The following is a 12,302-nucleotide window of genomic DNA, read 5'->3' as shown; positions in this document are numbered from 1 at the left end:
TTGAATTCCATATGAAGGTTGAGAGTGAGATACTTGAATCCAAAACAAGAATCTTAAACGTAGCCAATGACATTGATATGAGGGGAGTGTTGGCTAAGGTTGATTGGCTAAATAGACGAAAAGAAACTGCAGTAAATTAACAGTGAGAATATTTAAAGAAACGATTCAAAGTGTTCAACAAAAATATGCTCCTCTTATAAGAAAAAAACTCGGTGAGATAAAACTAACCATGGCTTCCAAGGGAAGTTAAGGATAGTGGACGGAATTGTCCATGGTGTTGGGCATGTTCGGTGGCGTGAGCAGACAATATGACGAGAAGGTCAAAAGTCGTTTTCACAATATCGTGAAACCAGTTTGCAATTGTCTGCTCTGCCTGCCAATGGCGGGCTGCATTTCCCACCTCAGGCGTCGGGAACCTCATTGTAATACATCTGCATTTCATTATAAGCCCAGCCCGCCGGAATCGTCCCCACCATGCCGATGTGTTTTACAACAGCATATAAAAGATATGCCCTTTGAGGGGAACTTGGAGGTGAGTACACAGGTTGAGGAGTGCTCACACGGGTCACCTGTTGGACTTCAAGGCTGAGGTGCATTGGGGAGGGGTTGGGGGGCAGGGACTGCCCTGCGGTCGAGTTGCGTTGGCGGGGGTGGGTGCGGCAAGGCCTGCTCTGCAGTTGAGGCGCATTGGGGACGGAGGGGACAAGGCTGCCCTGCGGCTGAGGCAACTTGGGGGGGTGGCACAAGGGCCTCCCTGCGGTTGAAGGTAGCACACAAGCATGTGCGGGATGGAGGGCGCAGTGGGCGAGGGAAGTGGCCATGCATTGGGGAAACCTTGTATATAGTGACCATTCCTGTACAGTTCAGGCACAGCCACATTGATAATGATTGGAGTCGGGCTTCTAGCTTCTCTGCCCACTCAAGCAATGCAGAGGCATCAAAGTCACCAAGTGCTCCAGAGCTTTTCACACCTAGGGCACAGAGTGCAAAGTAATGAGCGTTTTAGTGGCCTGCAGGACTGGGTACGTTGTATAATCTCCTTGCCAAGCTGGCCATGGAGCAGTCACTGGTTGAGGCGCTCACTGCCCGTTGCAATGTCATCATCCCGGATTGGAGCAGTCTCCCCAATGGTTGACGATAACAGTGCAGCCTTGCAGCGTGGGTTCGGAGAATGCCTGAGCTGAGAGCACAGCATGCAGTCCAATGGGCAAAGCTGTCACCAATTAGTAAGGTGGAGGTGGGTGGAGTTTCAGGCAGCCATGCAGTGCACTAATCTCTGGCCATCCAGGTGGTGGCCAGCATCCTCCAGGAAGCATTATGGGGCTTTCAGAATTAACCAAGACAGGTTCTTAGTACACCCATGCTAACCCACGCGCCTCTCTCTCTTTCATCCTGCAGGAGTACAATATCAGGAGCATGGTGACCTTGCTGTATGGCTCATGGCATTCTGGGAGTAACTGAGGTGCCTGGCTGTGCAGAGGGAGGAGCATCTAGATGAAGGGGCGGCTGGGGGTTCCACACACACGCCAAAGAGCCACAGCAAGCCATCGCTGGTCAATGCCTGACTGGACCCAGGGTGTATAGACGCCACCTTTCATTCCTACAGATGACCGAGAACCAGTGTCGCCAAAGACTGTGTATGTCTAGGGAACTGGTCAGTCACATCTGCCAGCTACTGCAGGATTTGGCGCCACGGGGACATGGAGGGCATCCACTGCCAGTGGCTGTGAAAGTAGCCGCAGCGCTCAATTTCTACACGCATAGCTCCTTTCAGGGCTCTACAGGCGACCTCTGTGGGATATCATAAGCCTCCACCCACAAATGCATCCATGAGGTCACACATGCGATCTTCGCGAGGGCACTCAACTTTGTGTATTTCGCCTGGGACCAGGACAGCAGGATGCAAGAACGATTGGATTTGCCCAGATCTCTTGGGTTCGCCACAGGTGCAGTGTGCGATTGACTGAACTCACGTGGCACCCAGGTCTCTGTCTCAACCTGCTGTCAACTATGTCAACTGCAAGAGATTCCATTCGCTGAATGTGCAGCTGATGTGTGACCACTAGAAATGCATCCTGCAGGTCTGCGCATGTTTCTAGGGAGTGCCCACGACTCCTACATTCTCAGTCGGTCACAGATCCCTGATGTCTTCCAGGGTCCACAAAAGTCCTCGGGGACAAGGACTACCCGCAGAGGACGTGACTGATGACACCCGTGTGACGGCCTGAAACTGCAGCAGAGAGAAGTTATAACGAGGCTCATGCTGCAACTCGCAACTTGGTGGAGTCGACCATCAAGATGTTGAAAATGAGGTTCTGGTGTCTGGACTGGTCTGATGGAGCCCTGCAATACAGTCCACAGAGGGTGTCACGCATCGTCGTTGCCTGCTGCGCCCTTTACACCCTGGGACTGCAACGGGGAGAGGAGCTGGCTGAGGAGGAGATGGAAGAGCTGAGAGTCTCCTCTGATGAGGACGCTGAAGGGGATGAGGGTGAGGAGGTCCTCGAAGGTGACGATGACTGGGATGAGGCCCTCGCACTGGCCAGATGAGGCAGGCGTTCTCAGGGGGCCCTCATATCTACTAGATTTGTGGAGGATGATGACAACATGCAGTGAGGAGAGACGATAGATCCTCACATTGCATCAATGAATGTTTGACTCCAGTCTGGCTTATGATAGCGCACATAGCTGTTGTGATAATGTTCTGTCATGGAGACGCAGTGGAGGCCCTAATAGTCGCTCGAATGCAGGAGGATGACCATCCATAGATCTTCACATTTCCTCTGGGAATGTCTGACCCCTGTGTGGCCGAGGGCAGCACACTTGCGCTTTCTGATCAGGGTCATATCATGGAGACGCAGCCATGAAACTTTAGAAGCATCTGATCCTTTGTCCGCCTTCAGCACCTGAGCCCTTCAGTAGCACAGTGTCACTGGTCACAGATGCTGAAGAGATGTTGGCCAGCTGCACCTTAAAGCTGCTGAGAGCACACAGAGAGAATGACGGAACTCTGTGACGCCTGCCCACAACATTCTGGCAGCAATGACCAGCACTGTCGAGGTACAGGCCATCAGTAATGTGTCCAGTGAGTGTGAAGCCGGACCATCACTTTGGTTTGAAGGCTGCACAAAGCACAGCGAAGAGGCCCTGAACTGAGACACCTGCCTTTATCTTGTGTAGAAAGGTTTCACATTTGAGTGACGTGAACACTGCTCATCAGAACAGGGAGCCATAGGTAGGGAGACATTCTTGGGAGTTTACTGACAATCGTGAAAAGTATGTACACCTGATTAACACCCGATCCTAGTTTGTGCAATGCCAGAAACATTATAGTAAATGCATCAGTTTAGTATCGTGGCTGAGCAGTGTAAAGCACTGGATTCAGATTCTAGCTTCTGAGCATGTGAGGGTTTGAATCCCGCAGCTACCAAAATTGCACTTTAGCCGTGGTAGTGTAGCCAAGCGGCCTAAGCCGCTGGACTTAAGTTCCAGTCTCTAACGAGACGTGGGTTTGAATCCATCTTCTCTTCAAATCACATAAATCTTTTACCAAAGATTTCCATCTTCCTGAATGGGCTCAGGTGCAGCTCATTGTTGCCTGAGATGCAGTTGGGAGTGAGTGTTGCTGCCTGCTGTTAGTGCTCCTGCTCTTGCTGCTGCTACTGCTTTGGAGTTTTTTGCTGACCTTCACCTGGAAGAGGAAGACTGCTGCTTGTAAGGAGGAGAAAAGGAGTTTGGGGAGTGGACTTTTTCTTTCTAGGGACTCCTATAATCTGTTGCTGTTACACCCTGCTGCTGCTGCTAGAAGGCGGGGCCTTGCGAGGCCTGAAGAGCCTGGGAGTGGGAGTTTGGAGTGAGTTGGAGGGGAGAGGACCCAAATCCAGACGGAGGAGGAAGACTTTTTGCAGCCAGAGTTGGGTACCTGGGGGAGAAAAGAACTGCAACTGCTTGCCTACAGGGGGAGGGAAGGAAGACTTGCTTTCTGTGAAAGGGAGGGTAGTGATTGACTGAGCTTTCGAAGGGGAAAAGAAACCTGCGCCTCACTCTGCCCTCCCTTGCCTCACCTGGGTTAGCTAGTGCTGCCCAGAGCCAGCTGCATCCAAGGACACTACCACTTGTTCCTGAATTGTGCCTGGGCAGCACTAGCTGCCCAGGGGAAGACTCCTACCCTTGCATTGGAGGGTCAGGGAATACACCACCAACCCCACCTGCCCACCATCTCTGGAAACATCGAGGCACCTGCCTGTCTTTGTTCCCTCTCTCTACTCCTCCTCCTCTCCCTCTTGCTCTCCCCTGCTCCCACTCCCCTTTGCTTTGGCATTTTCTTTTGTTTTACCTATATTGGGGTGGGTGTGACACTCCCCAATGGCGGTGATGACATCTTCACTGGTGGCGGGGCCCGTTCGGGCTACCTACGCGGGGATGGTGGCCTCTTAGGCCCCTGCAGCTCCGTCACCTTAAATTGCTGACCAGGCAGCTCAGGGTGAAGTGCTACACCCACCCCGCATGAAGGCTATGGCTGGGGTTGTCGGCCCCTCAACCATAGTCGCGGCCTCGAAGTTGTATGGAAAGGCCATGTTCTTTTTGAAGGCCGAGCGGGTGGTGCACCTCACCCTCGAAAAGTGGCTCGTGGTGGGTGGGATCTTCCTGGAGGTGGACCCCCCTGGAGGCCACCACCCAGAGTCTTATATTATGCAAGGCCCTGCCCTTCGTCCCTGATGAGCACCTCCTTTGTCATCTGGGGGAGGTGAGGTCGGGAGGTGGTGCCGATCCTGCTTGGCCTAAAGGACGCTAGCCTTCATCACGTGTACTCCTTCCGGCACCAGGTTTTTGTTCGCCTGGCCCGAGAGGAGTGCACAGAAGGGGGGCTTTGATGTCACCTATGAGGGGGCCACCTAACATGTTTTCTGGTCGGCAGATGGCATGCGGTGCCATGCCTGCAAGGGGATGGGGTATGTAAGAAAGAACTGGCCCGCCTCCAAGGCTGCCAGCAACATTCAGGCTGCCGGCGAGGTGGGGGGAGAGACCCCATGTTGTAAGAAGGCGCGGAGGAAGATCTGCCACCTGGAGGCGGCCCCCCAAACACCCCAAGCCAGCCCTGACCCCCGGACCCCTGAAGACACCAGTGCAGGGGAAAAAACACCATCCGGCCTTGGCATCGTGGCAGCGCGTGCTCCCAGGCCCGTGAGCACCTCAGTGCCAAGTGCTGGGCCTGGCATCGTCCCTGTGAGGGTTCCCAGGTCCGGCAGTGATGGGGCGCGTGAGCCCGAGCCAGTGGCCTTACTGAAAAAGGTAAACCAGTCAAAGCCCCAGAGGGCTGAGTGTCCAGAAGGGCTGGATGAGGCAGTTGGGGCCCTGCAAATAGAGGTCTCCTCAGCCCCCAGCCTACTTCAGAAGACGCGTCACCCCTCTGAGGGGGAAGACCTTGAGACTCATGAGGTCAAATGTGTCCCCTCCCCCAATGAAAAGGTGGTGACGCCTCTACCCTGTAAGTCCTCACTCTGCCCTCTGGGGGGCACTCAAATTCCTGACACTTTGCCGCAGTTCCCTGAGCAGGGCTCCTCAAGGGTCAGTTTAGAGATTATCACCCTTGCAGTGGTGCCCCACCCTGACCCACCTTACACCCACAAGATGCCATCTGGCCCGCCAGGGGACTGCAGCAGTCCCTTTATGGCCCTGACCACTGGGTCATCAGGCAGCAGGAAGACCTCCCCACTCCCTCCCAACCTTCAGCGCCGGGCACCTCCGTCCTGCGTCCAGTGCTTTTTCCAGAATCGCCGGACGGCCAGGTGCCTGGGGCGGAGCGGGGTTCTGAATTGTCATCGCCCTGTGGCCCAGCACCATGAATGGAGACCAGAGAGAACCCCTCTGGACTTGATCCTGGTGGTGGGATTGAGGCAGAGGTAGAACCAGCTGGTGGCTCTGAATCAGCCCCTGCACTCAATGTCGGGGAGGAGTCAGAAGCTGGAAGCGATGATCTGGAGGAGGATGGGATTTTGAAAGCGAGCACCGCTGACGACCTTGAGTCGTTGGAGCCAGGTGAGGTGGTGGGGGCTTTGCACGCTGTCAACTCTCCCCTCATCCCCATTGGGGAGCTCCGGGACTTGGTTGCGAGCAATCGTGGCCACCGAGACAGGGTCCAGTTGGCCGTGGACCGGTGGCATTCGGATCCGCTGGTGTTCTGTTCTGCTCGCCAGGCCCTAAAAGCCCCCGAGTTGGGCCGGACGCCCGGCGGAGGGTCTACACGTTTCTCACCAGGCTCCTGAAGGAGAGGAAGACTTAAAATAGCCCTCTTCTTCTACTTAGACAAGGCACAGTGATGGTAGCACATACTTCTGACAATGAAGACTACTATAGCCAGCCTCAACATCAACAGCAGCAGGGACGCACAGCGCAGGTTCCAGAACTTCTTGGGCCTCGGGGACGGGAAGTATGCGGTGTGCTTCCTGCAGGGAGCCCACACCATTCTGGGAGACAAAGCTATGTAGTTCCTGGAGTGACAAGGGGGAGTCTACATGAGTCACCTAACCTCTAATTCTGGCAGGTTGGCTATCTTGTTAGCTCCACATTTTCAGCCCGAGATCTTGGGGGTCAAGGAGTCGGTGCTAGGCCGGCTGCTGCACCTTACTGTGTGTCCAGGGGGTGCAGCGCTTCACTTTGTGAACATGTACGCTCCCCTGGGTGCATAGCAGCAAACAAGTTTCTTTGAGGAAGTGTCCACTTATCTCGGCTCGGGGGTGGAATTTAACTGTACCCTCGGGGCCAGGGACTGTCTCGGTGCCCAGCACCGCACATTAGGTGTGAATAAGTTGAGGGACCTGGCCAGGTGAGATTTGGTGGATGTCTGGTGACATCTCTATCCTGACTCCAGCACTTTCACTTTCGTGTCACCTGGAGTCGGAGCGCCCAGACATGACCGCCTTTATGTTTCCAAAGCGTTCATGTCCTGCATTCCGTCAGTTTCTATGCAGCGGGTGCCAAGCCCGGACCACCGTCTGGTGTGGGTGGAACTTGTTCCATTCTGCACTCGGACGGGGTCCGCGTACTGGCACTTTAACAACCTGCTGCTGGAGGGTGAACAGTTCCGAGACTCGTTCCGTCATTTCTGGGACGGCTGGAGAAGGAAGCTTGAGACTATGGTGGGACGTGGGCAAGACCCACACCCACGTCTTCCGTCAGGAGTACGTGAGGGAGTTAACAAAGAGGCAGAAATCCAGGGTCGAGGAGTTGGAGGAGGTGGTGCTGGACCTGGAGGCATGTCTCCATCAGCCCGATGCGGACCCAGCCCTGCTGAGAAGAAGGGCAACTCGTTGGGTCCCACGGCGCATACGGTCGCGGATGCAGCTCGTCCGGGATCTGAACCGTGGCTCTCCCTTCTTCTACTCGCTGGAAAAAGGGCATGAGGTCTGTCAGCAGCTCCTTACGCTGCTAGCCGACGATGGATCCCTTGTCTTGAATCCAGAAGGCATTAGGGCCATTGTCAAATCCTACTACACTGCCCTGTTCTCTCCAGGTCCATCCAGTGAGGATGCTCACAAAGTTTTGTGGGAGGGCCGGAAAGCTATACATCTGGGAGAGCTGACCGGCACCCTCGACAGCCTCTCCAGACAAGTCCCCGGGGCTGCACGGGCTGATGGTGGAATTCTTCAGAGCGTTCTGCGATATCCTGGGGAACGACTATGTTGGGGGTCCTGGGGGAGAGTATCGCGACCGGGGAGATGCCCATCTCATGGCGCAGGGCTGTAATTGTACTGTTGCCTACGAAGGGGATCTCCACCTTCTTAAAAACTGGCGACCAGTCTCCCTCCTTATCACCGATTACAAGATCTTTGCCAGAGCAATGTTGTCTTGCCTTGGCACTGTGCTGGACCACATGATCCACCCTGACCAGCCCTACACGGTCCCAGGCTGCACCATCTTTGATAACATCCATCTGGTCCGGTACATCATCCCTTTCTCCCAGAGGACTGGTCTGTTGAGCATCTTCCTGTCTCTTGACCAGGAGAAGGCGTTCCACAGGGTCAACCACAAATGTGTATTCTGGACTCTGTGAGCATTCGGGCATTTTGTCGCCCAGATCCAACTCCTGTACGCTGCCGCAGAGTGCCTAGTTAACGTTAACAGGTCCCCTCGCTTTAGGAGAGGAGTGTGTCAGGGCTGCCCCCTGCCTAGCCAATTGTATTCTATCTGCATGGAGCCTTTCCTGTGCCTCTTGCAGAGGAGGTTGTCGGGGTTGGTTCTGCACGGGCTGGGCATCAGGGTGGTCCTCTCGGCTTATCCTGATGACGTGCTCCCCATATTCAATGACCCGGCTGACCTGTGGAAGATGCGCGAGTACCAGGAGGTCTGCTCTGCCGTACCCTCTGCCAGGATCAACTAGGACAAGTGTTCTGGCCTCCTAGTCGGTCAGTGGTAAATGAATCCCCTACCTGAGGAGCTCGGGCCTTTCATCTAGAGGAGGACCAGTCTCCTCTACCTGGGGTCCACCTCTGCCCTGCTGAGGAATCCTGACTGGCGAACTGGCAGGAGCTGGCGGCCAAAGTCACCATTTGCCTCCAGTGCTGGATAGGACTGCTCCGAGTGCTGTCTTACCAGGGATGAGTGCTGGTCATAAGCCAGCTGATTGCTGCCATGTTGTGGTACAGGCTGGTCACTTTGACCCCTCCCTGGAGTTTGTCTCAAAAATCCAGAGAATGCTCATTGTTTTCTTCTGGGACAAAAAGCTGCACTGGGTCGCTGCTGAGGTTCTGAGTCTCCTGCTTGGGGAGGGTGGTCAGGCGCTGGTGTGCCTAAGCACCCAGGTGGTGACTTTCTGCCTTCAGGCCCTGCTGCGATACCTTTACATCAAGCCCCCTCCCAGATGGTGTGCCCTGGAGACTTCTTTCTTCTGTCAAGTGCTCGGCCTGAATTATGATGTGCGACTCCTGTTTGTAGACCTGAGGGGCCTTCGTAGCTCCTTGCAGGCATTGCCCGTCTTTTACCAGGACCTGATCAAAGTCTGGAACATGATCACCTCGCAACGCAGCTCTCTGTCATCAGGAGTAGCAGATATCATCAAAGAGCCGCAGCTCAGGAATCCGCACCTCCGCCATTTTCGGTGGCTGGCGGAGAGGAGAGGAGGGCTGTGGCTACCAGGGTGCCCAGGGTCAGGGACGTGCTGGGTGGCGTAGGACTAGGCTGGATGATTCCACAGGAGTTGGCGCATCATGTGTCGGTGGACAGCTAGCTTATGGCCAATGCTATTCAAGACCTTAGGACGTCATCACACTGGGACTCGAGGTGGCGCAGGTGCGCGGCGGTTTTCCATCCGAGCTGACCCCTGATCAGATGGAATTCCACATTGGGCCCAAGCCCTGAACCGGAGGCCTGCAACCTGAGTTGCCTCCATGCCCTTTAGCACAGTGTGGAGGGGTTTCCTGCATAGGCTGCATACCCTTCACTTCCTTGCCCTCGCCCACCGCCCAGACACACCCTGGCGAGCCTTGTTGCCATCTGGCGGTGGTGGTCCCCATTGGGATGCCTTCTACAGGGGTGTCCTCCCGCTTTCCATTGGGGACCTGAGGTGGAGGGTGTTGCACACAGCAGTCCCATACAACCACAGGATGTGTCAGTTCACGGACTCCCAAGATGCCTGCGTTTTTGCGACCTTATGGAGTCCGTGGACCATGCTTATATAGGTTGTTGTAGGCTGCACCCCCATTTTTGTTTCTTGAAAAAGCTTTTACTGTTGTTTTGTTTGCACTTCAGTCCCACACTTCTGATCTACGGGCACCCGGTGCAGCCGTGGCCGGGAGGGAGGAGGACCTTCTTGTGAACCTGCTCTTGAGCCTGGCCAAGTTGGCCATTAATAGGCCTAGGCAGCGGGCGATCGAGGGGGTTGTCTGACCCAACTGTCTGCTCCTCTTCTGCGGCTACGTTCATGGCCAGGTGTCCCTGGAGATGGAGCACGTGGTGTCTGCCGGCACCATTGAGCCCATCCATGCTCGGTGGGCTCTGCGGGGACTGGGGTGTTTTACTGATCCCCTTAATCTCATTTTGATTTAATGTTGGTAAGTTTCCTTTATATTTTGTCTTTTGTATTTGCAGTTTCCCTTTCAGGGGCTGCCTTTTAATTTGTCCCCCTATTGTTAATTTAGTTTATTTGGTTTTGACTCTAAAGAGTTATGTCGTCTTAACTTTCCTAACCCTGCTGCTACGTCTTTTAAGAACATAAGAAATAGGAACAGGAGTAGACCATTCGGCCTCTCGAGCCTGTTCCGCCGTTCAATAAGATCATGCCTGATCGTCTTGTGTTTCAATTTCCACATTGCCATCGAACCCCGATAACCCTTTATTTCCTTGCCTAACAAGAATCTAACAACCTCTGCCTTAAAAATATTCAATGACCCTGCTTCCACCACCTCTGAGGCAGAGAGTTCCAAAGTCGCACAACCCTCTGAGAGAAAAAATTTCTCCTCATCTGTCCTAAAAGGACGACCCCAAATTTTAAAACGGTGCCCCCTAGTCCTGGACTCAACTACAAGAGGAAACATCATTTTGACGCCCACCTTGTCAAGGCCGTTCAGGATCTTGTATACTTCAATCAAATCACCCCTCACTCTTCTGACCTCCAGTGGAAACAAACTCAGTCCCCTCATTAGACAACCCACTCATTCCATATGTCAATCCAGTAAAACCTCCTTTGAACTGCCTCCAATGCATTTACATCCTTCCTTAAATAAGGGGACCAAAACTGCCCACAGTATTCGAGATGCACTCTCACCAATGCCCTGTATAATATCTTGGTGCTCCTCGGCCATCCACAGCGGAGATGGAGGCAGCCTGAAGACTGCTACGCCCTGTCTGTGATGACCTTGACAGGCACCCTCTGGTCGGCCGAGACCTGGAGGGCCCCGCCCTGTTTTCAGGGTCCTGGTGTGTGGCAGTGGCACCCTCCTCGGCCTATGGAGCTGGAGCTGCTGAAGTCGCAGGAAGAGAGGATTTGGATGGACCGGCCACTCCCAGAATCACCTTGCTGGAGCAAGGAGAAATAATTAGTGGCCTGTGAGACAGGACACCTCAGCCATGGTTGTCTGATGCATGTTGCACTGTTGGATCCTCACCTCAGTAGAGCACTGCCGACCTCACCTGGGATGGTACGATGTGAAAAGCCACCATTGCAGCCAGCAAGGTCGTTTTACCCGCCCGCTACCACACTTAGTGAAAATCTGGGACGATTCCGCCCAGTATTAGATTGAAAGAAGAGGCTTGTATTGTGGAAAAATAGCAGTAGATCTGAGATTTGAGAGGGTTGGAAACCAGGAAAAGGCGACCAAAAAGCTGATAAAAAGGTGAAAAAATAGAATATGAAAGTAAACCAGCCAGGAATATAAAACAGATTGTAAGAGCTTTTATAAGTATAATAAAAAGGAGAGTAGCTAAAGTTAACATTGGTCCCTGACAGGCAAAGACAGGGGAAGTTATTGTGCAGAATGAGGAAATCGTTGAACAAAAATTTTGTGTCTGACTTCAGAGTAGAAGACAAGGCATGGCGTAGTGTTATGGTCACTGGACTGGTAATCCAGAGACCCAGGGTAATGCTCTGGGGACTTGGGTTCGAATCCCACCACGGCAGATGTGGAATTTGAATTCAATAAAAATCTGAAATTAAAAGTCTAATGACCATGAAACCATTGTCGACTGTTGTAAAAACCAACCTGGTTCACTAATGTCCCTTAAGAGAAGGAAATCTGCTGTCCTTACCTGGCCAGGCCTGCATGTGACTCCAGATCCACAGTAATGTGGTTGACTCTTAAATGCCCTCTGAAATGGCCTAGAAAGCCACTCAGTTGTATCAAACCGCTACAAAGTCAATAGAAAGAAATGAAACTGGGCGGACCACCCAGCATCGACTTAGGCATCAGAAACGACAACGGCAAACCCAGCCCTTTCGACCCTGCCAAGTCCTCCTTACTAACATCTGGGGGCTAATGCCAAAATTGGGAGAGCTGTCTCACAGTCTAGTCAAGCAACAGCCTGATATAGTCATACTCACGGAATCATACCTTGCAGATCATGTCCCAGACCACCATCTCTGGGTATATCCTGTCCCACCAGCTGGACAGCCACAGTGGTATACAGTCGGGAGGGAGATCCCCTGGGAGTCCTCAACATCTTCTCTGGCCCACATAAAGTCTCATGGCATCAGGTCAAATATGGGCAAGGAAACCTCCTGCTGATTGACACATACTGTGCACCCCACCCCCCTTCACAGTTGAACACCACTTGGAAGAAGTACTGTGGGTGGGGGACTTCAATGTCCA

At 53.6% G+C, this 12,302-nt stretch overlaps 1 protein-coding gene across 1 annotated transcript in view; it reads left to right on the top strand.

Annotated features, from left to right (window-relative positions):
* rsph3 (radial spoke head 3) overlaps window positions 1-12,302 on the top strand; it is a 90,891-nt gene that overhangs the window by 24,123 nt on the left and 54,466 nt on the right. The gene's annotated exons all lie outside the window — the stretch shown is intronic.

This window comes from Cetorhinus maximus, chromosome 14 (genome assembly GCF_964194155.1).
Source record: "Cetorhinus maximus chromosome 14, sCetMax3.hap1.1, whole genome shotgun sequence".
NCBI lineage: Eukaryota > Metazoa > Chordata > Chondrichthyes > Lamniformes > Cetorhinidae > Cetorhinus > Cetorhinus maximus.
The sequence above is the reverse complement of the archived record's forward strand: the minus strand, read 5'-3'. Positions and strand labels throughout refer to the sequence as shown.